We start from the raw sequence: 24099 nt of genomic DNA, 5'->3' as shown, positions 1-24099 counted from the left end.
CAAGTTCATGGTATATGTACTGAATTCCTTCTCAGCTCTTCCCAGGCATTGCTGTTGATTTAACTGGGTTATACTGTTTAAGAATAAAGCAGAAAGTTTAGATCAAAGTCCCTTTGTGTCCACAATACATTGTGTGCAAAAGCTTGAACTTTCATGTTCATATTCATGTCATTTCACAATTATGCCATCATTAATAACACACTGTTTATCAGTATTCCAAAGGACCAAGTCACCACTTTAGTTGAGGGGCCACACACATGATGAAGTCATGAGAAGCTAATGCTTAGTTAATGATGACTACTGTATTTGGATGTTAACAGAATTCACATACTATGTGCTGTGATTGGCCAATGTTGGGGTCTGTCCATTTACCTGCAGGCTACTATGAAGAAGATATGAACATGCTTGATAACTCATATCATATTTAATGAAAAACATTAGTTCTCACATTAATTGATATACTGTTCTAGCCTGTATGCATGCATGAGGTAATTGTATATTCTGTATATTCCTTTAATAATTCAAGTAGTCTTACATGCACGAAATAATGCTTTTTTGAATCAAGCATAGCTAAGCATAGCTTTATCCACAATGGATAGTAAAGACCTTGTTTTTTTGTGAACAAAGAAAACATCATGATCATGCGTAATAAATTATAAATCATGATGATGTACTCACCTTACTTAATGTCTTAATTAAGGTGTTGTTCATCCATGAAGTCATGAATGAAAGACTTTGAACTCATGTTAGTTCCTGATAATTAATGAGATATTAATGCATGAAGTAATGCATAATTCACACTTTAATTTATGCATGAATTCATGGTAATTCATGTACCCTTACCGTAAAGTGTTACCCATTTATTTCATGCCAAATATACTACAAATACATTTCCATATTTATGTACTCAATAAAATACCCTGCAACTGTAATTATGGTATACTAAACTGGTATACTTAAAGTCTACAACTAATTTTGTACTTAATGCACTTTAATTGTGAGGAAGTAGTGCTGAAGTCCAACTAAAGATATACTGAAGTATGTTTGATTGTGCTAAGGTGGAACTATTGCAAGTATACTTCAGGTACACTTTAAATATTTTGTATTTAAAGGCCGATATTATTCAATGATCATACAATACTCATCAAAAGTGGCATTAAAACACATTTTAGACTTAATATTAAGAAATGTGCATTGTGCACAAGTGGTACGCCAAATAAAGTTTAATTATAGTTTTTATATCAGTAAGTCTCGAGTTATCTGTCAGTAAATATGCTAATAGATTTGAACTATACTTAGTATGAAATAAATGTATTTTAAATATATTACTTTTTTACTAGGGTAAACTGCTTTGGATAAACATGTCTGTTAAATGCATAAATGCACTTCAGTTCTAAAAGGAAGATTTTGGACATTTATAGATAGTCACACTTAAAAATTCTGGATGTCACTGCATTAGATACAAATTATCAATGTAAATGTCATTAATTTTAAAGAAAGATAGTACACCCTAGAGAAAAATAAATATACTAAAATGTATTTGAAATACATTTATTTCATGCTAAGTATACTACAGATACATTTACATATTTATGTACTTAATAAAATTACCCTGCAACGGTACTTTTGGTATTCTAAACTGGTGTACTTGAAGTCTGCTAAATTGGAACAACTAATTATGTACTTAATGCACTTTAATTGTGCTGAAGTAGTGCTGAAGTCTAATTAAAGATACTATACTTAACTATATTTGATTGTGCTTAAGTGGAACTTTTGAGCCCGGTCTCACGTATCAATACCACGAGTTTTCGTTTTTATTTGGCATACTATTTATACGGACTTTCATGAGATCGGGTTAAACTTTTGCAAGTATACTTTAGGTACACTTTAAATGTTTTGCATTTAAAGACCGATATTATTCAAAGATCATACAGTCTTCATCAATAATGACATTTCAGTCATGACAACTCGTGGAGATAAACAAAATATTTATTAGAATATGAATGTACATATTATAAGTTTGGTTTTGGCGGACTATATCTGCTCCTCTGCTGCTGCTGCGACGGCAGGCAGAACACACTGCTCTGCTAAACCACAATAAACAGAGAGAAGGAAACTTAGCTGCTACCTGGCAGCATAAGACTCCCCCAATACATGGAATTAGCTGTTTGATGAAATACCCCGTAGCAGATCTAGACAGGTGGTGCGTAGGGGAGGAGGAGGGAAAGCGAGCGCGCAGTCTAACGCTACCTGGTCAGACTGGAATATATAGGCGAGTCTAGATTGAAAGGAAAAGCTGATTGGTTGGTGTACCGACTGCGTGGCAACCAATCAGCGGCACGTTAGAGTTTCATGACTGAACTAGACATTTCAGTCATGACAACTCTCGGAGATAAACAAAATATTTATTAGAATATGAATGTACATATTATAGTTTGGTTTTGGCGGACTAGATCTGCTACGCTGCTGCTGCTGCGACGGCAGGCAGAACACACTGCTCTGCTAACCACAATAAACAGAGAGAATGAAACTTAGCTGCTACCTGCAGCATAAGACTCCCCCAACATAGCAGATAGGCTGCGACTGAACGCAGTCCTTAGACCTTGATTGCGGATCTGCCGTCAAAACATGTGTATGGTTTCTTTGCTGCTCCGTAGAGCTATGGAACCCGAGTGTACTGGCTATGTGTGCCTCCGCTACCATGCCGACCGGCTTATCCTAGTGGGCTAAAGAAAAATGTGTGCCTTGGCTACCTTGCCGACCGGCTTACTCTAATGCCCATAATTATGTGTGCTGGGCTACCATGCCGTATGGCTTAATCTAGTGACCTACTAGAATGTGTGCCTTGGCTACCGTGCCGACCGGCTTAAACCTAGAAACAGACGTATAGCGCAAATAGACCACGAGTTTCGCCGCAATTGTTAATATGAAACCACTATATTTGTTGATACTGACAATACAGTCGATACCAATGCAATACCCTCCTCAGTCGAACACAACACCTGAAATAGAATAAGATAAGAGATTCAAGAGCTCATCAGTTTTTGGGCATTTAGAATGTCTTTAGCGTTAGGTCTAATATATCGTTCGTTGGCTGATGAGGACCACCGTCCCAATTTCTTCAGAGTAGCAGAAGGCACTTTCTGAACTGCAGTAGTAGCTGCTCCGATCCTGAAGGAGTGAGGCGTGTAGACTTCAGGGTTGAGACCGCAGAGTTGGCAAAGCAGTTTAAGCTTTTTGACGAACCAGCTTAATCTAGTGACCTACTAGAATGTGTGCCTTGGCTACCGTGCCGACCGGCTTAAACCTAGAAACAGACGTATAGCGCAAATAGACCACGAGTTTCGCCGCAATTGTTAAACAAGTAAATTCCCCGCATCTCAGAAATCCATAGAAGGCAGTGAGGAAGGCAGTTTCTAAAAGCAGATCAGTATGAAAGCCAAAAACCCCAAGTCTTAGACGATGTAATAGCTTATGTAAAAGAGGCAGAGTGAGAGGAAGGCGTTTATCTTTAGAATCTGGTGAGGTTTTGAGAATACCTTGAAGAAGGAGACGAATGGAGGGATGGTTTAAAAGACTGGGCGTATTTGGTTTAGAAGAATAGACCAGAAATGCAAATCAGAGAGACAGCCTTGATCTAATGATATAGTATCATGAAGATTACGTACGGATTTAGATAAATCTAGGAGTCTTGAAATGAAAGCGCGGCCCTGCAAAACTGACAGCGGCTTCGTTATCACAAAGCACGATGATTTTCTTTCTTTGCCATTGATCCCCCCAAAGCAAGCAGGCTAACACGATTGGATACAATTCAAACAGGGCAGTTGATTTAATTTCATCTGGCAGATTTAACATTTCTGCGGGCCAGGAGTCAGCGAACCATGAATTACCGAAAATTCTGCCGAATCCGACGAAAGGATTCCGTCAGTAGATATTTTGAGGGAGAGAGAGGTTTCAAATGAATCGTTATAAAAGAAAGAAATGCCGTTCCAGTCATTTAGAAGAATAGATGCGATCCAGTTTTTGAGACGGGAGAGACGCTTGCATGGATTTACGGTCTAAAATTATGCCTAGGAATTCGAGGGAGGTAGAAGGGCCGAATGTTTTTTCCTCAGAGAGAGGAAAATTTAAACTGGAAAAAAGTTATTTAAGTTTAGAAATGCACCGTTCGGGAGGAGAATTGGGGAAGTCAATCACTAAAAAATCGTCTAGTAAATGGAGAACAAATGGGAGTTTATAGACATTAAGGAGGATCCAGCAAAGCGCTTCGGATAGGCAATCGAAAATCTTAGGGCTGCTACGGCAGCCGAAGGCGAGACGCACTGAGAAAAACATTTTTGATCTCCATTTAATCCCGAAAAAAGGCCATTGGGAGGGATACAGAGGCATGATTTTAAAGGCATCAGTAATATCTGCTTTCGCGAGCCACGAACCTCTACCCGTGGATTTGATTAATTGAATGGCGTGATCTACAGAAGCGTACGCGAGGGAAAATATGTCTTTAAATATCAGACAATACTGGAACGTTGATTGGAGTTGATGGATGTTTATTCATCTTTTGGTAGAGTTGGGAGGAGCTTTGAACCTGCGGGGACAAACGGCTCCAGGATGACTATCGCCACAAATGGCACAACAATGTAAAAATTTACAGTTAACGTAAGGACATACAGATTAGTTGAAATGTATACATGTGTGAGGTGAATATCTTGATGTTTCACGTGGCTCTGAGCAGGGAATTTTGACCCGCTGTAAGTCCTGCCATAAAGCCTTGAATTAGACCAGTAATGAGAAAATTAACAAAACAATGGTAAGGATGATTAGACAAAATATCAGACAATAACTGGAACGTTGATTGGAGTTGATGGATGTTTATTCATCTTTTGGTAGAGTTGGGAGGAGCTTTGAACCTGCGGGGACAAACGGCTCCAGGATGACTATCGCCACAAATGGCACAACAATGTAAAAATTTACAGTTAACGTAAGGACATACAGATTAGTTGAAATGTATACATGTGTGAGGTGAATATCTTGATGTTTCACGTGGCTCTGAGCAGGGAATTTTGACCCGGGAACAGGTTTTTTGGACTTGACTGGAGACCCCTGAGACGCCTGGTAAGCTGTGCGGGGGCATAGGCTGGCAGAATGGGAAAAAGATCCACAAACAGAGCAAGAAATAGCTTTATGTCCCGTAAAGTGTCTGCTGATCAATTCGAGATCCACGACAGACCAGTCTAATTTGAGGTTGAAACGCTGAAGGTATAAAGCTGCCTTAGCTGAAAAACTCTTATGGTATTCGTAAAATAGGGAGCCTCCGTAATTAAGTGCCAGGTCTGATATGATCGCTGAATAGGTATCGAGTTCAATCCTCCGCTTAGGAAAAACCTCACATAGAGTGTCTCTGTACACGCCGAAAGCCACATTAAACTCCGCTAGAGACAAACTTTTAGAAAGTCGTGGGTCACATTCTTTGAGAACGACCGACACATCGCCACAGTCTACCACGCGTTTATCTAAGACCCCTGAAGAACACAGTAACATTTTTACTAGGTTGATGTCGTTACCTGCGATTATTTGGTTCCTCAAACTTTGAGGAATACCTGCTGCCGGCGGGATGAAAGGAGCTCCCGAAGATGTAGCAGGTACAGCTGAGGCAAGGGTATGACGTGGCAGGAAGTCCTGGGAGAAACCAGCGGAGGTGTCTTGGAGAAGAGGTGTGGCTGAGGCTTGAATGTTGGAAGTGCGATTAGGCTTCTCAAGCGTTGAAACCCGATTATCCAGTTTATTTATGGATTCTTTGATTTCAATAAGAGCAGAAAGCATGGGATATGGAGAGACCGTAGAACAATCTTCATGGTCGATGCGGGGTCTTTTAGCTGGAGAAGAGGATGCTGGAGTGAGGTGTTTCCTTTTACTTTTAGCTTTCGTCGGGGCTGACTTAAGCGATGGGGGAGGAGTTGAAGCTCTGTCACAGGAAGAGATGAGGAAGGTAAATAGTTCATCGCGAGATGAACCCGTCGGAGGAGAGATGTTGTGCTCAAACAAATATTCCAGAATCCTTGGAACAGGCCATTCGGAGATATTAAATTGACGCTGAACCAGTCTAGTGCTCCGCTGGGCTGGTGCTCTGAAATGTTCTCCGTCAGGAGGATTGCTGGGAGCTTCTGTTTCCGACAATGGATCAGCGGCAGGTTCATCCAGGGACAGAAGATTTTTGAGGTCGAGGTGAGACATGCCTCTCGAGATATAGCAGTTCAGGAACAGGGACAACGTAACTATGACTGCTAGGAACATAGCTTGCAATTTAACAAGTGCGCAGTCTTCGATTCAAAGCGAGTGCGCAGTCTAACGCTACCTGGTCAGACTGGAATATATAGGTGAGTCTAGATTGAAAGGAAAAGCTGATTGGTTGGTGTACCGGCTGCGTGGCAACCAATCAGCGGCACGTTAGAGTTTCATGACTGAACTAGGCATTAAAACACATTTAGGCTTAATAATAAGAAATATGCATTGTGCACAAATAGTTGTGGCAGTGCAAAAAACTTTGGGCCACAACAACTTTTCGGTTTACTTTCGTTTTCACTTTGCGTGATTGGTGTGGAGTATTTCAATTAAAGGTGGAAGGAAGGAGGATATAAGGAAGTGAGTCATACCCAAGAGTGATTGCGTCCTCAGTAAGGTTTGCAGTAGTGAGAGTGATTGGATTACCGTGCAAAGTGGAAAGACGGCCGCTTGTCGAACTGTTGCTTCCTGTGAGCGATGTCTGGTGCGTCGCGGAGTTTCACTTGACTTTTAAAGCGTGCACTTCAAGATCGTCTGGTTTTAGTAAGGTTGTTCTGAAGGCTGCTTATCCACCTGTCCTGGTGTCTGATGACAACCCGATACACTCTCCAGCTTCCTTCAAGACTGTAAACTTGGTCAGTACCTCTACACTGCCACTGCACACACTCATTCACTCACTACTACACACATACACTCGCATAACATTCATCCCCGCACATTCGGTGTGCTTATTGTTTTCCATGATTGTTCAATGGTTATTGTTGCTTTAAGATTGTTGTTTGATGTTATTCCATAACTATGAAATGAACAAAATGTTTATTTAATGTTTCTTATTTCCTCTTTTTTTCTATGGACAATTTATAAATGATTGTGGACATGAATCTGCAGTGTTGGAAACGTGAATTAGTGTGACAATTACTACACGGATTTCAAACTGGAATTGAACTAAAGTGCTGAACTGTAAAGTGCTGATCTGTTTTTTTTTTCCTCCGCTTATTTTTTCTTCTTTTGTTTCTTATTGTTCAGACAAGTTTTTTTTCTTTTTTCATGGACATTGTGGAATAAATCTCCCTTGTGAACAGAGTTTTCTCTGACTGTTTTTATTTATTATTGTAACAGGTGGTTTCCTTTCTAGCTATCCTAGGTTAATTTAAAAAAAAAATTGTCAGGATTAATCCTGACTGGCGCCCGAACATTCTTTAACAAGTTTTTCTATGCTAGGGCGGCCACCACCGTTACAGAGTGGCGCCCGAACAAGGACTTGAAAACTTGAACATTTATGACTTGAACATTTATAACTTGAAGACCTGAACATTTATTTTTGTGAATTGTTTTTGTTGGGGAATTATTGAAACCTTATGGTAAATTGTTGAAGGTTCAAGTTTTTTGAACTTTAAAAGAAAACCGTTGTGTTTTTGGAAATTCTGTGCTTTTGATTGCGGGAGTGTTATTAATCGGGAAAAGCTTAAAAGGTTTTTTGTGTGTGAACATTTGAATTGTGAAAGTTTTGAAAGTGATTGTGACTTATTGAACACTTGAATTGAAAATGTTTGAATTAGCAAAGCTGTTTTGCCTATGGTAAAAGTTTTGAAGTTTTTTTTTTTTTCCGTGAAACTTGTACACACTGTGTATGAACGCTAATTGGTTAAGTAGAGTTGTTATCTCCAAGGTGTCACAGTAATTTAGATAATTGAAGGTGACCTAATTTAAGTTGTTGTCTTGGGGTAAAGTATTTTATCCAACCATTTGTGAAAAATTGTATGTTGGTGTTTTGTGAAAACTGTGGTGTAAGAAAATACTGACACATACATAATTACTGATTTACATTTGCTGATTTTCTACCCAACATTTCTTTCACCCACACAAACACGACAAAAAAATGGTGACTACACCTCCTTCCCCATCCACTTTCATAGAAATGGAGTCACCTCTAGACACCTCAACTCCAATATGGCCACCAGTAGTGCGACCTCTGATGCCTCCAGCAGCTCCACCTGGTGTCTCTGCAGTGAATAACACCCCTATTCCATTCAGCCCCATGCATCCTGTATCCCATATGCTAATGTCTTCTCCTGCTCTGGCTGGCAGCACTCCTGTACAAACTCTCACCTTCTCACCACAAGCGGATAACATGCAAATCTGCACATCATCTTAAGGTGAAACTCCTTCTGTGGCACAACGTGACCTACCCAACGTTCTACCAACTCCTGGAAGGGAAATTCAACAGTTTACTTCTCAGGTACAAGGGAACTGGGATAATCTATTTGACTTCATGAAAAGGCAAGAAAAAAACAGTGAATGATCTTACCCAAGAAATGAAAGCCACTTCTTCCCATCACAAAAATCAACTCGCTGACCTTGCTGCAAAAGTGGAGGATAACAAGAGCCAAGTTTTCACTATGTTGACCACTACCAAACAACAAGAGGAATCTGAAACAGACAAGTTGACTAAAGCAATGAAGCAAATGATTACAGATGAACTCCAAAAGGTGGAATCTACCTTGGTGTCGGAAATGCGTTTCATGGTAGATCAACTCCAGTCAGAAGTCCAGCAGGACATCAAAGCTGTTCAACACACATTTCAAACAAGCCATGATCACATTACTTAAGAACTTCAGCAATGTGTCACCTAAAATTGACAAACTTTCCATGTGTGTAAAGGAGTTGAGAAATGAGATGGAGAAAGGATTTCAAGGTCTCCAAAATCAAATTGAAGAACAACAAACATTGGCACCACAAATTCCCAGCACCACCATTACTCTTGGTGTCTTCTAACAACTCGGTGACTGCTACAAGAATGCAGAAGCCTCCATCTACCACCAAGAAAGCCTCTATCTCCACAAGCCCTAATGCACCAATGACAGTACCTCAGCAGTTGGTCGTTCCCATTAGTATTGCTGCCTGGACTGGAAAAGCCATCTTGGATACTGGTGCAAGTTACACACTTATTCATGAAAGTCTCATGAAACAACTCACGTCACCAGATCAGCTCCATCCATGTTCCAGTGGTCCTCTCTATCTAGCAAATGGAGAAGCAGAGATTCCATTAGGCTGGATGAATACCAACAATACAACTCCACGACCAAGCTTTCCCTATACCTGCTGCTGTTCTGTCGTCACAAGCCCTCGCCTATGCTGTAGTCCTGGGGTTGGATTTTATTTTCTTCAGTGGAATGCAGCTTAATGTCACCGATCAAAAATATCCTTTCATGCTTGCACCTGCAAAAGAGTACCCCTTTCAACCAGGCAATGCCAGTGTGCCAATTGTGAGTCCACAACAGGAACACCTGCAACAGAAGAAAACAACACAGAATCTGTCTCTATTAAGTTTTATTCCACCTCCAACCCCTCAACTGCTAATTCAACAACCTCACAGTATGGATGAAAAAACTTTATTCGAAAATGCAGTGAATGAAGCTCATTTACCTCCAGATGGTAAACAACAGTTGCTTCGCATCCTGGAAAGCAACCCTCGGGTGTGTACTCTCCAGACTGGACATACCAATGTTCTGCAACACCACATTTATACCACTTGTCAGGTACCCATTAAGCAAAAAACCATATCGCTTGTCCCCTCTTAAACAACTTGCCATGGAGGAACAGCTTGAGGAAATGTTGATGCAAGGAATTGTTGAGCCATCCCACTCTGGTTGGGCCTCCCCAGTGGTCTTGGTACCCAAAAAGGATGGCAAACTGAGATTTGTGTGGACTACAGAAAGGTTAATTCTGTAACAGAAAGTGATGCTTACCCTCTTCCAAACATCACAGAAATCCTGTAGTCGCTTTCTGGAGCAGCCATTTTCTCCACTATTGATCTTAACAGTGGCTATTGGCAGGTAGCGATGGACCCCAATAGCAAGGCCAAAACTGCCTTCATCACTCCTGCAGGTCTCTATCAATTTAATGTTATGCCGTTTGGTGTTAAAAATGCTCCCGCCACTTTCCAGAGACTTATGGAAATAGTCCTGGGGGAACTAAGGAGAAAAAATATGCTTCATCTATATAGACAATATCATCATTCACTTACCTTCAATCACCCCGCACTTACATAACCTTCAGACTGTCCTCCACAGATTGGAGACTGCTGGTCTAACTATTCATTTGAAGAAGAGCAAGTTCTGTCTTCAATAAATCACCTTTCTAGGACAAAAGCATTCACGGCATCTCAGCAGACCCATGTAATACTGAGGCCATTAATGCCTACCCCGTGCCTAGAAACCTGAAGGAGGTTCAAAGGTTCCTTGGATTGGCTGGGTGGTATCATCGGTTTGTCCCGAACCTCTCAAGAATAGCCGAACCCCTTAACTCACTGAAAAAGAAGGGACATCGATTTCAGTGGACAAATCAGTGTCAACAAGCACTTGAACAGTTAAGGTCTTGCCTCACCTCACCACCCATCCTTGGCCATCCAGATCTTCAGCTCCCCTTCACCATTTACACCGGTGCCAGTGACACCGGTTTGGGTGCCATTCTGGCACAACGGAAAGACCAGGGCAAAGAGGAGGTCATTGCCTATGCCAGTAGAAAACAGGAGCTAAACTCTTCACAGTTGTCACTGACCACTCTGCTCTGCAATGTAAGTAAGTAAGTAAGTAGGTTTTATTTATAGAGCACATTTAAAATTCAGCGTTACACTGACCAAAGTGCTGGACAAAACCAATAATAAAATACAGTAAATTCTAAAATAAAGTAAAATTTAAAAAAACAATAATAAAAAAATTGTAATATCGGCAATAACAACAGTTTCACATTCAATTAATAGCCCGGAAAGGCGAGAGAGTAAAAATGTGTCTTAAGTCTGGACTTGAAAATAGAAACAGAAGAAGCACTCCTAATGTCAGGTGGGTCTGCATCACTAATTCCCTTAACTCAGAGAGAGACACCGGCTGAAAGCTGCACAAGGTAGCTGAAGAAACTGAACAGTCGACCAAAGAGCTAGAACAAAGAGAAACAAATGAAGATTGAATGCCAGCAATCTTTTCAATAAAAAAAATCTCAAAAATCTCTCACAAATATCTGGTAATTGTGCAATGGGTCATGGGTTCCACCAAAACCACCAGCCGACTCATCCATTGGGTCCTACGACTGCAGAAATTCGATTTCATTATTGAGTACATAAAAGGGAAACTCAATGTAGCCCCAGATGCACTATCCAGGTCTTTTCCAATCTCGAGCTGCAGTCTGTACACTGGAGAGGATGTCCGGACAAGCACATGTCTGTAACTTAAAACAACATATTTTCGGTTTACTTTGTTTTCACTTTGCATGATTGGGGGGGGGAGTATTTCAATTAACGGCGGAAGGAAGGATGATATAAGGAAGTGAGTCATACCCGAGAGTGATTGCGTCCTCAGTAAGGTTTGCAGTAGTGAGAGTGATTGGATTACCGTGCAAAGTGGAAAGACGGCCGCTTGTCGAACTGTTGCTTCCTGTGAGCGATGTTTGGTGCGTCGCGGAGTTTCACTTGACTTTTAAAGCGTGCACTTCAAGATCGTCTGGTTTTAGTAAGGCTGTTCTGAAGGCTGCTTATCCACCTGTCCTGGTGTCTGATGACAACCCAATACACTCTCCAGCTTCCTTCAAGAATGTAAACTTGGTCAGTACCTCTACATTGTCAGTGCACACACTCATTCACTCACTACTACACACACACACGCACTCGCATAACATTCACCCTCACACATTTGGTGTGCTTATTGTTTTCCATGATTGTTCAATGGTTATTGTTGCTTTAAGATTGTTGTTTGATGTTATTCCGTAACTATGAAATGAACAAAATGTTTATTTAATGTTTATTTTTTCCTCTTTTTTTTCTATGGACAATTTATAAATGATTGTGGACGTGAATCGGCCGTGTTGGAAACGTGAATTAGTGTGACGCAATTACTACACGGATTTCAAACTGGAATTGAACTAAAGTGCTGAACTGTTTTTTCTTTTGTTTCTTATTGTTCAGACAAGTTTTTTTTTTCTTTTTTCATGGACATTGTGGAATAAATCTCCCTTGTGAACAGAGTTTTCTCTGACTGTTTTTATTTAATATTGTAACAGGTGGTTTCCTTTTCTAGCTATCCTAGGTTAATTTAATTAAAAAAATTTTTTGTCAGGATTAATCCTGACTGGCGCCCGTACATTCTTTAACAAGTTTTTCTATGCTAGAGCGGCTACCACCGTTACATAGTACTCCAAATAAAGTTGAATTATAATTTTTATATCAGTAAGTCTCAAGTGATATGTCAGTAAATATGTTTATAGTTTTGACCAAAAGTATGAAATATGCATTTTAAATATATTACTTTTTTACTAGGGCAAGCACACTTTAAAAGCAAAACATTTCACAAAAAGAAGTCTGTTATTTTCAGTGTTGGGGAGTAACTACACTGAACAAAATTATAAACACAACACTTTTGTTTTTGCCCCCATTTTTCATGAGCTGAACTCATTCTATGTACACAAAAGGCCTATTTCTCTCAAATATTGCAGATTTGTGAACAATATTTGAGAGAAATAGGCCTTTTGTGTACATAGAAAAAGTCTTAGATCTTTGAGTTCAGCTCATGAAAAATGGGGGCAAAAACAAAAGTGTTGCGTTTATAATTTTGTTCAGTGTAGTTACATGTAATGAAATTACATAATTAAATTACAAAATAAATGTAATTGTAATCAGTTGCAATTACTGAGAAAAAATGTATAATTAAATTACAGTTACTTATTAAAATGTTAATGATTACAAAGGGGGTTACATCTGAATATTTTCCCGCACACACACACACACACACACACAGAGATTTAATTGATTTCTTTAATAAATTGCATTGACTGCTCTAAAATATGAGATACCAATATTTCAGGAGTTTAGGACACATGCTTATTCGAGAACTGTTTTATTTCCTATTTGGGTTTATGTATATGCTTTATTTTTCTTTAAGATTAACTTGCTGTTTTTGTAACATGGGAAATATGATTTTCAAAAGACAAGTTGCTATCTAATATAACACCCAGATTTTTGACTGTAGAGGAAGTAACAGTACATCCTTCTAGTTGTAAATTGTAATGAGAGAATGGGTATTACTGTTGTACCATGGCGCAGTACGTTTTTCTCTAACCTTTTTCAATTTGATGGGGGCAACAGCTTCTAATGTATTAGAGAAGATAGTGCCCATGTTGCTAGTCATTTCGTCTAGTTCATGTGTACTTATTGGTACACAGAGCAGTTGAGATAAATCAGGCAGTTTATTTGTGAATCTGTCTTTGGTGGCTGGAACAATAGTTCTGCCCAGACGATAACGCGGAGCGATATAGTTATTATCAGTAATACGCAGTATGCACGATACAAGGAAATGGTCAGTAACATCATCACTTTGAGGTACGATATCTATATCAGTAAGATCAATTCCATGCGATATAATTAAATCTAGCGTATGATTAAAACGATGAGTGGGCCCGGAGACGTTTTGCTTGACTCCAAAAGAGTTTATTAGGTCAGTAAACGCAAGTCCTAATGCATCATTTGTATTATCAACGTGAATGTTAAAATCTCCAACAATTAGTGCTTTATCAACAGTAACCAATAGGTCTCAGAGGAAATCTGCAAATTCTTTTAGGAAATCTGTATATGGCCCTGGTGGTCTATACACAGTAGCCAGAGCAAGAGATACTATAGATTTCTTTTGCATATCTGACAGTGTAACATTAAGCATTAGTATTTCGAATGAGTTAAACCTGTATCCTGTCTTCTGAGTAACATTGAGAATATCACTATATATTGTTGCAACACCGCCGCCACGACCAGTCTGACGGGGCTCATGCTTATAACAGTAGCTTGGTGGAGTAGACTCATTTAGACTAATATAATCATTAGGTTTTAGCCAGGTTTCCGTCAAGCAGAGTACATCAAAACGATTATCTGTGATAATTTCATTTACAATAACTGCTTTGGGTGCGAGTGATCAAATGTTTAGGAGTGCAAACTTTAAAAATTTTTGTTCATTTATTTTTAATTTTTCTGGTTTAATCACGATCAGATTTTTTCTAGATCCTGCATTAAATTTATATTTTGACCTCACTATTCGGGGAACAGACACAGTCTTTATAGATTGGACAGCGCAAGTACTTCTATCATTTAAGCGGGTAGAACAAAAGTCATCATAGCAGTTATTTGAGAATTGGCTTACTAGTCATATGGAGCATAGTGTCCTGGAGATGTTGTCCAACAGGAGTTCCGCTCCGACTCTGCTGGGGTGCAGGCCATCAGCGCGAAAAAGCCTAGGACGCTCCCAGAAAAGATTCCAATTATTAACAAAGAGCAGTTTCAGCTGCACCGAATGCAGCTCGAACGTGTCCTCACCTGCACTCAAAGGTAGACACACATCCGCCATTAAAGCAAGTAACAGTGAGTAAAACAATGGTAATGTGTGTGAATAGAGTATTAGCAATGTAAGCGAGATTAGCGGCAACCACGCTGGCGATGCTAGTGGGCTATATGCTAATAGCGGACTCTGGAAGTCAAAAATAGAACTAGTGATAACAAGGCGCTCTGATTGTTTTGTTGTAGAATACGATAGGGGATATATTCACGCGTTATAGAAATGAAAATGATGGCGTATAAAATTGATTTTAAGATAAAAAATAGACGATAAAGAATTAACTTGACGGAGCTCAAACTCAAAACACACGGCAGCAACAAAAAAAATACAAAATAGTTACACTACTTATTACATTTTAAATAGGGTAACTTGTAACCTGTAATCTATTACATTTTCAAAGTAACCTTCCCAACACTGGTTATTTTAGAAACAATAATCATCTAAGTGTCTGAGCCCTTTTTGGGGCCACAGCTGAAACAGTTATCATTTTCTCCTAACACTCTGAAAGAAACAAAATGCTTCATTTAATTCCATTCCTTTCTTTTTAAAGTCTTCCTCTGCGGATGTTACTTCTCTCCCTTCCAGTCCGATGTGTCTCCAGTCCAGAGCAGAACACAGCAGTATTCACACTGCCAGTATGTCTGGGAGAACGGCGCAGTGTCACAATAAGAGCAGTGCACCATGACCGCTGCCTTTCTGCCCACGCTGATAAGGTTTTGTGTATCACCTGTGTGGCTCAACATGAATGAGAATCCTCTTCTACTGCGTGAAAAGAAAGATACTTTACTCGTACCCTCTCTTCTCCTACCTTTCTAGCATTACAGGAGTAGTCTAAAGCTCTTGTACAAAAGGACAGCCCTATTTCACTGCGTTTCTGGGTGTAAAAGCATGACATTACTGTTATCGTTGGAAATATTTTTCAGGATTTTGTGAAATTATCGATCAAAGGCACATCAAAATCATATTCTTGATCATATGCATAATACATATCCCATGAAAAAAAATATTTTGTTGCAATCTGCCAGAGAAAACACATTTATATTGAAGATACATTCTGAAACAATGTTTCATACTTTTTCCTAATATATTTTTATAAGATATTTTTCTTGGAAAAACAAGATAAAATATGCTATATCTGGAAGTCACAGAATTGTAGTACTTAACCTTTTGTTCTCAAGAGGATTGCGTCTCATTCTCTTGTTAGCATCACTGTCGTTTTTTATTATGATATAGGAAATCACCACCAGGGATGAAAAGTAATTGTAATTCCATGGGCCGCTGCATAGAAAACATCCTTCACCAGCTGATTATTTGGATATTTGTGGCAAGGACACGATTCATCTTATGTAACATTACAGTCTGAAATGCATAAACGGCACACAGTGAGGTTATAAACCATAATGATGGTTCTATCAGAGGCGCTCAGATGTAATATTTCTGAAATAATGGTCTCCTCTCACCTCTGTATGCCGTTACTGTGGAAACTGATAAGTTCCTGATGGATCCAGTATGCCGTTGCCCTGGTAACGCCGCCCTCATGTCCTGCTACTGAAGAAAGCAGGGAAGCTCTAAGGAGTTTAGATTTATTTATTTTATTTTTTTTATCTATATACGGAGCCTAAAGTGCTGTCATCTTTCTAGTAACCCCTAGTGACACATAAAAGGCAAGTTCTTAGTTATAAGCATCTTAAATGTAGAAGTAACTTATTTTTTTGTTGTTAGGTTGGAAGGTCAATATTCTTTGTCATTCTTTGCCAGTGCAGGCAAAATGCATAGCAGTGGAGCTCTTCAGTTATAAGTCACTCTTTATATGTAAAGTAGTTATAAATGACCATGTATGGTAATTTCACTCCATCAGATGTCTGGCAGACACTCTTCGTCAACCATGAAAAATGCTTTGTGGTATGCAGTGAACATTAATAGTTTTAGTTATCAAAACAAATCACTAATGTAATTTAAGTCCACTATAACATTCCTTTACCAAATATGAAAATTATGCTCCGTTTTGTTGGTGTAACTCAACTGAGGAAATACACTTTTAAAAAGAGTATTTAAAAAAAGTATTAAAGCATACTCTTGAAAGAGTGTTTATTAGATAAGTAATAAACTTTGAAATACTATATTTAAGTGTGAAATGAATGTAGTATCTTCAGACATTCAACCTGCTTGTTAATGTGTACTCCAAAGAGAAAGGAAAACTTGAAATTGCATCATATGACCCCTTTAAACATTAAATACTGATCTGTTAATCATTAGGTAATGTAAATGTAATGTAAAATATCAAAACAATGTAATATAAACAGATTGAAATGTGTTCCCTTATAGTAATAAATGTAACCCCATACACTTTTGACCCCTTAACCAACCCTAAACCCTAAAGTGTTGTGCATTAACAAAAGCTTTTAATTGTTGTATAACATCTGTTAAAATCATTTGAAGATTTTCAAGAAGCACATTATCACATGAATTGAAAGTTTAATGTCATTTCTAAGCATTATTATTTGCATGAAATAATGCTGTTAATCATTAGATAATGTTATATATATAAATCGTTGATATATTAACTAATAATCCGCTAAGCATTATATGATGTTTGATAATGATTGATTAATGAAAGTTATTATTAAGTGTAACCAACTTTGAATAACACTAGTTAAAATTACAATCAAGTTCTTTACATGTTTACTATGTTAGTCTACACATCCAAATAAGTGTATTTCTTTAAAGCATGACAAAAGACTTACCATTTAACACAATAGCTAGAAAATGATACCATATTAGAAATTGGAAATAATCATTTTAAGTTTATCATAATAGACATTATTATACAAATTCTATAATTTTTTCCAACAGGATAGAATGTTGATAAACTGACACTTTCGCTGATCTTGATTCTTAGCTTGGTGACAGGATCCTGAAATAATTTTATTTTTATTTATTTTTTGGGGGGAGTGGGGCTTACCAAATGATCAGTGAGAGCAGAACGAATGTGTCACACGTTTTAAACTCAACAAAATGGTAAAATACATATATCAAGAGCATGCTCACAGATGAAAACAACAGAGAACAAAACAGCGTTGGATGATGAGTCAAAGCGTCAGTGTCTGGGTGATTAGAAATGACACTATAAAGCACACTACCCAGGAGGTCATTTGAAACCGGTAAACTTCTGGAAAGTTCAAGATTCCAGTAAGGGAATGCATTAGTAATAAGGAATAAGTTCAAAACAGCGCTAATGCAAAGAAAACATGGACGATACCTGCACTTCTTTTTTTCCCACTTCAAGCACTGAATTATTTATTAGCCTATATACATATATCAAGAGCATGCTCACAGATGAAAACAACAGAGAACAAAACAGCGTTGGATGAAGTGGGTTAGAGCCCTGCACGTCCTCAAATATAGGCCCTAGCCTGTCTTTTTTCCCCTTCTCCCAAAAGCTTATACTACTGTTTCAGCTATTAAAATAGTTCAGTTTTGTAATGGAAAAGTGATTATATTTCGTTTCGTTTTTTATAAAGTTAATTGAGAAAAACGTTTGGAGCATTTATTTTGCATTTTATTTTATAATTCTGTACTATAAAAAAATAAAACACAAATTATAATGGCATATATGTAAAATTTTGTTTTATAATTGTATAGCTGCTTATATTTTCAGATTTTCATGTTGCTCTGTTCTGAATACCTTAACATTTAATGGATTTGCTGCAACAAAATTTTGTCTGATATGCAGTGCTTGAAGTGGGCTGGTACACACCTTCAATATTTTAGTCTTTAGCGTACCAGCACTTTTTCGTGCGTACTGCACTTCTGACATGTTTATAATGACTTATACTGTGTTTTTACGCGCCGCGTAAACATAAAACCATGTCTGCATTTGTTATCGGAGAAACGGCAAACAAACAAGCACTACTCTACACTGTTTAAAACTCACATTTGAGTCATCAGTGGCAAATTCTTTAAATGTAAAAAATGTACTTACAGGCTGTGAGTCAGAAGTGCCAGACTGTCCTTGCAAAGTTGGAACTGCCCCACTTTATAGAACAGCCTTTGAGCACAGACCCATTGTAGGCTATGCAGAACTGTAGGTTCAGGAAACAGTCCTCCATAAAATGCGTCACACAGCGGCACACACTGCGGGCTAGAGTGAGCGGCGGCCGGCAGGCTTGAGAATGGTCTCGTGATCTCATGAAAGTGCATATAGCACAATTTTCTGCTTCTATTTGGCGTAATATTTATATGCAGAAATTGAATTTTGACATGCAAAAGACTGATAAATTCATAATTAATGGCATGGCTGGTTCAGTCGACAGAAATACGGGACACACAGGCCTATAATAACTGCTGAAATGTTTGCGGGGCAAATCTCAGGTCAGTCTGAGTGCTCATGGTACGCACAGTGCGTACAGCCATACCCCTGCAGGCGCCACTGATCAGCGCGGTCACATACGCTGTGCAGACAGAGCGAGAATGGCAGACAAACATCAACAACCTGATCTTCCTTCCTGGTATTGTAATACTTTTACTAATTGTGCTTTAAAGTTTTCTCACCGGTGAATAACACATGATGTATTGTAGTAAAGCTGTCTCTGGTCGTCTGGTGTGCATATGCGTTCAGGGGGCATAGCTTTGGATTTGCAGGGAGGGTGGGACGTTCGCTTTCAGCGCTATCAGGCTAAATTTAGCATTTTCCAAGATCTCCTACTGCACCTTTAACACATTCAGCCACAACAACTTGAAACTGACATCAAGAAGACTACAAAGTCAATAGAGAAGATGCTTCAGTGAAGAATGAATGTCTCAGTTACGTATGTAACCCTCATTCCCTGAAGGAGGGAACAGAGACGTCACGTCGGTAATGACCGACGAATTGGGATCTCGCTTAGAGAGACCAATCCACTTTGAGTGTAAACTACACAAGTGCACATTGGCATGTGATGATTGCATCCAGCTGCCGCTGATCGCAGCTTGGTCGCAGCGCAAGTATAACTAGGCAGCAGGTGCAACGCATACGCAGGTTTTCACTGAGGAGCCGAGTCGGTAACCCGGCCGCTCAGCGGTGGTACAGCAGCTGTGGCAACGGGATGTGACGTCTCCGTTCCCCACTTCAGGGAACGAGGGTTATATACGTAACCGAGACGTTCCCTTTCAGTCGGTCACTCTCGACGTCACGTCGGTAATGACCGACGAATTGGGATCCCTACCAAAATGCCATGGATGCTGCCCCTTCCAGTGTCCTGTGCAAGCCTACTGTGCCCCCTTTTCAGCATAGGCCAGGGCTCACAACAAGAAGGTCAGTCACTGTTGTCGTAGCACTACCCACTCAGTGAGATTGGATAACACTGGGAAAACGTACCCGTACCACTTGGAACAGGAACGTAGCCCCATCAGAGGCACAGGCACCCAGCCCCTTTGCAGGAAACGGAGCCTGGTCCGCAACTCCGCGACAGTCATTTTCCCACAATGAATGAATGAATGAATGAATGATGCATTTATTTAGCGCTTTATTGTGTATTGCTGTACACCCAAAGCGCTTTACAATGAGAGCATGACTCATCCACAAACACCGCCTCAGCGTGCTTAACTCCCAGACACGTGAGGCAGCGATCGTGACCATCACCCGGCGCCAGGTAATGACCACATCCAGAAATGCACGGGTGGAAGGGCATCTTTGAAAGACGCGTCTTTAAAAAGACGTCCACCAGTGAATGCTCTTTTAGAAATTTTAGTGTGCTGAAGTGCACAGGGGAGATGGCCGTCTGCAACACAACAGTGGGTAGTGCAGCCTGATGTGTGCAACCCACTCGACATGGGAAAAACCACCGCCGCTGAAGCGCCGTACCACCAGCACCAGAGCTTCCCAAGAGTGTGCTTTGAACTCGATGAGTCACTCGTAGTCAGAGAAGTCAGGAGCAGAACGATGTAACTCGACATGGGAAAAACCACCGCCGCTGAAGCGCCGTACCACCAGCACCAGAGCTTCCCAAGAGTGTGCTTTGAACTCGATGAGTCACTCGTAGTCAGAGAAGTCACTGACCGCTCGGCTCCGAAGCGAAAAGCTGAGTATGCGTTGCACCTGCTGCCTAGTTATACTCACGCTGCGATCAACGGCAGCTGGATGCAATCATTGCATGTCAATGTGCATTGGCTCGTTTAGTTTACACTCAAAGTGGATTGGTCTCTCTAAGCGAGATCCCAATTCGTCGGTCATTACCAACGTGACGTCGAGAGTGACTGACTGAAAGGGAACTGTTTTTCTGTGTTAACAATTCATAAAATACATTGACCGCCTACATGCTGACATTCCATATGTTTGACATTCCATATACGTTTTGTAAAAAAAAAACTTCCAAGTAACTACACAAAAAAGCATGCATTACCACATTCCCCACACATTATTGTCCACCCACAGTTACTGACTGCTGTAAAAACTGGGAAACATATCTATGGCTGAACTTATCAAAAATGTAAGTTGCTTTGGATAAGTGCTTGTCAGATAAGGAAATACAGATTCTCCAGTCTATGTTTCTTAAAATTTATACTGTCTGCTGTATATTCTCCACATCTTTAGAGAACATGTAAGCCTACATGCACATCTGACCCATTAAATGCATTATCTACACCAAGTGACGGCAGGTCATGAACACCAGCTGGCTGACTTATACCACCATCACAGTGTTATCATATAACTTTATCATTACTTTATGAATGTGACATGACACGTTTGAGAAGGAAAGGTAACGTTAAACAGATGTTATCAAGTCTTGCTACACCCAGCCCAGGCTGTTTGCATAAACTGCTTAGACAAGTCTTACAAGCTAGTCATCTAATTTATCTTTATTTAAGACTAGTCCTAACTTTTTAATATGGTTACTTAAAAAGTGTGCCTGCTGGAAAACTTATTAAACTGATATTTAGCTTATTTATTGGCAGTAGCTATATATGCTATTTACACTAAATGTAAATAGCAGTATTTTCTTTGCAATAATGTAAATAGCAGATGTAGATACACATGGCAGATATTTGCTCCTCAGTATTGTAGCACATTATAAACCAGTATTCATTAATAATATACTGAGTGTAAACGATCATATATATTAAAATTATTAAATGGATGCCATCTGGGACAATAAAGCCCTCCCTACACCCACCCCTAACCCTACCCGATAAACACTGTGCTATTAAATACCCGTGATGGCACTTTATTTCCACTTTTGAAATATTTCCTTCAATTTTATTGTGAATAAATGCCTTTCAAATCTGATATGTAATGGGAAAAAGGAAAAGAACAAGCTTGGCAAAAAGCAGATTCTCGCAGAACTCAGGTTGATCACTTTAGTAATATATTAATTATTTAAATGTACATCATTAACCACTTACTGTGAAAGTGGGATGCATTTTGAAGAGTGGACCCTTATCTTGAAATGTTGGCTGGTGTTTCTTGGAATAGTCCGAGCTGGCCAGAACTATAGGCGATGAAATGTAAGTACTGCGTTCACTTTGTACGTGTTTAAATGGCCGGTCCTTTGGTATTTATGTTAACCCTTTCCTCTCTGGTGTATTGATTTAAAAAACAAGCTCAGAACATGGATCTTGAGTGTTTTAGCTGTCAAATGATATATAGTTTATGATAGTTGATTGAATATTGTTTTAAAACAAAGGTAATTAAAAGCACAGACACGCCTAAATACGCGGTGCGGGTTAACAGGTTAAAACTTGTTATAAACCATATTTACGGTTTTGTCCTATATGATATGACAATGCACAATAGTATTGGACATGATTGGACTTGTTTATAGATTAAATCCCAGAAATGAGCATCATAGCACTTCAGGTTCCTTTGTCCTGAAGTCAATAGCTATGTTTCCATCCAAAGACGCGAATTTAACTTATGCGCAAAACTGGAATATTGCATAAAATGTTTGTGAATAAAGCACCGTTTCCATCCAACGAGTCAAAGAGAACAAAATCGTCACTTCCTGATAAACTGGCACTAAATACCCACATGAAAAAATACTATAGTAATTTATAGTAAAAAATACTATAGTGTTTTTGAACCATGCTATAGTAAAGTACTTGAATTAATTTGTTGTGGTAATTCTGTAGTTTCTATGGTAATATAACAATTATAGTAATATAAACAAATTACTTTACCCAATACTGTACTAAGTTTTCTACAACTAAAGGGTATATTATACTACAATACACTACAGTTTACTGTAGTAAAAACTAAAGCATATACAATCCAAATTGAAAAAAAAATGGAAAAAATCAAATACCCAAAAATGACAAAAATTGGTTTGATCAGGACTGCCAAACTATTCTCAAAAAAACTGAGAACATTGTCAAATCAGAAACACAAAGATCCAAATAATGCAGAGATCCGCCTTCTTTACAGTGGAACACTAAAACAATACAAACATACACTCAGAACCAAAAAATCACAATACACCCAAAAACAACTGACAATAATTGAGAAGTTAGTGAACTCAAACCAATTTTTGGGAAAATTGGAACAATCTGAACAAAAATGATCATGAAGAATTGGCAATACAAAATGGAGAAATATGGGAAAGTCATTTCCAAACATTGTTTGATAAAGTACAAACAGACACAAACTGTAAGCCAAATCAAACAATCAATCAACTGGAAATCAATCAAAGATAACCAAAACCCATTAGATTTCCCAATAACTGAAAAATAATTTAAAGAAAAAATCAAAAACCTCCAACTCAAAAAAGCATCTGGCCCTGTGTCAGGATTCTGGACTGTTCTGTGTCGTGTTTTGCCCCTGTTTCTGGTCCTGTGTTTCCTTATTTGGTCCTTCCTGTTTCCATTAGGTTCTCTGATTAGTTCATCTGTTTCCAGCTGTGTTTAGTTAATTATCCTCATTTCCCTGTGTACTTAAGTCCTAGTCTGTGTTGGCTCAAGCTCCTATTGTGGATTATCTCCTGTGTTTCGTGATTAAAGACTGTTAAATGTTTCCTCGTGACTCCAGTGTGTTCCCTCAACAGCGTAACGTGACAGAAGACCTTCGCCCGAGGACCACACTAGACTGTTTCTGGCCCTCGCCGAACTTACCAGCTACCCGGACGACGCGCTATGCGCATTCTATGAAGCTAGCCTGAACACCGCGTGCAGAGAGTGGTCATCCGAAGATGGTCTTCAAGCGGAATTCGCTGCCTTCGTGGAGTGGACTCTGGCGAGAAACGGATCGCCATCCTGCCCCGTGGATGATCTCGTCAGATCCACTCCAGACCCAGTGCCCAGCCCACCATCTCCCCGCGGTGCGGAGCATCAAAATAGCGAAATAAATTGGATTTGGAGATTTTGAATCTACTCAGCAAATCATTGAATGTCACAAATGTGTGATCGGAAAACAAATCCTGAAACGATACCAAACCCTTCTCCCTGAGCTGTGCAAAAGTTGAATCCAAAGCCGAAGGTGCAAAAA

General features: G+C 39.3%; 1 long non-coding RNA gene across 1 annotated transcript; it reads left to right on the top strand.

Annotated features, from left to right (window-relative positions):
* Positions 1 to 3938: 3938 nt before the first annotated feature.
* LOC107739141 (uncharacterized) lies at positions 3939 to 23296 on the top strand. The gene is made up of 3 exons (XR_001639967.1): positions 3939 to 3951; positions 11056 to 11058; positions 23222 to 23296. It is a non-coding gene; the product is annotated as an uncharacterized LOC107739141 (long non-coding RNA).
* Positions 23297 to 24099: the final 803 nt, after the last annotated feature.

This window comes from Sinocyclocheilus rhinocerous, unplaced genomic scaffold, assembly GCF_001515625.1.
Source record: "Sinocyclocheilus rhinocerous isolate Xijiao unplaced genomic scaffold, SAMN03320098_v1.1 scaffold914, whole genome shotgun sequence".
NCBI lineage: Eukaryota > Metazoa > Chordata > Actinopteri > Cypriniformes > Cyprinidae > Sinocyclocheilus > Sinocyclocheilus rhinocerous.
This window is presented reverse-complemented; position numbering and strand designations above follow the sequence as displayed.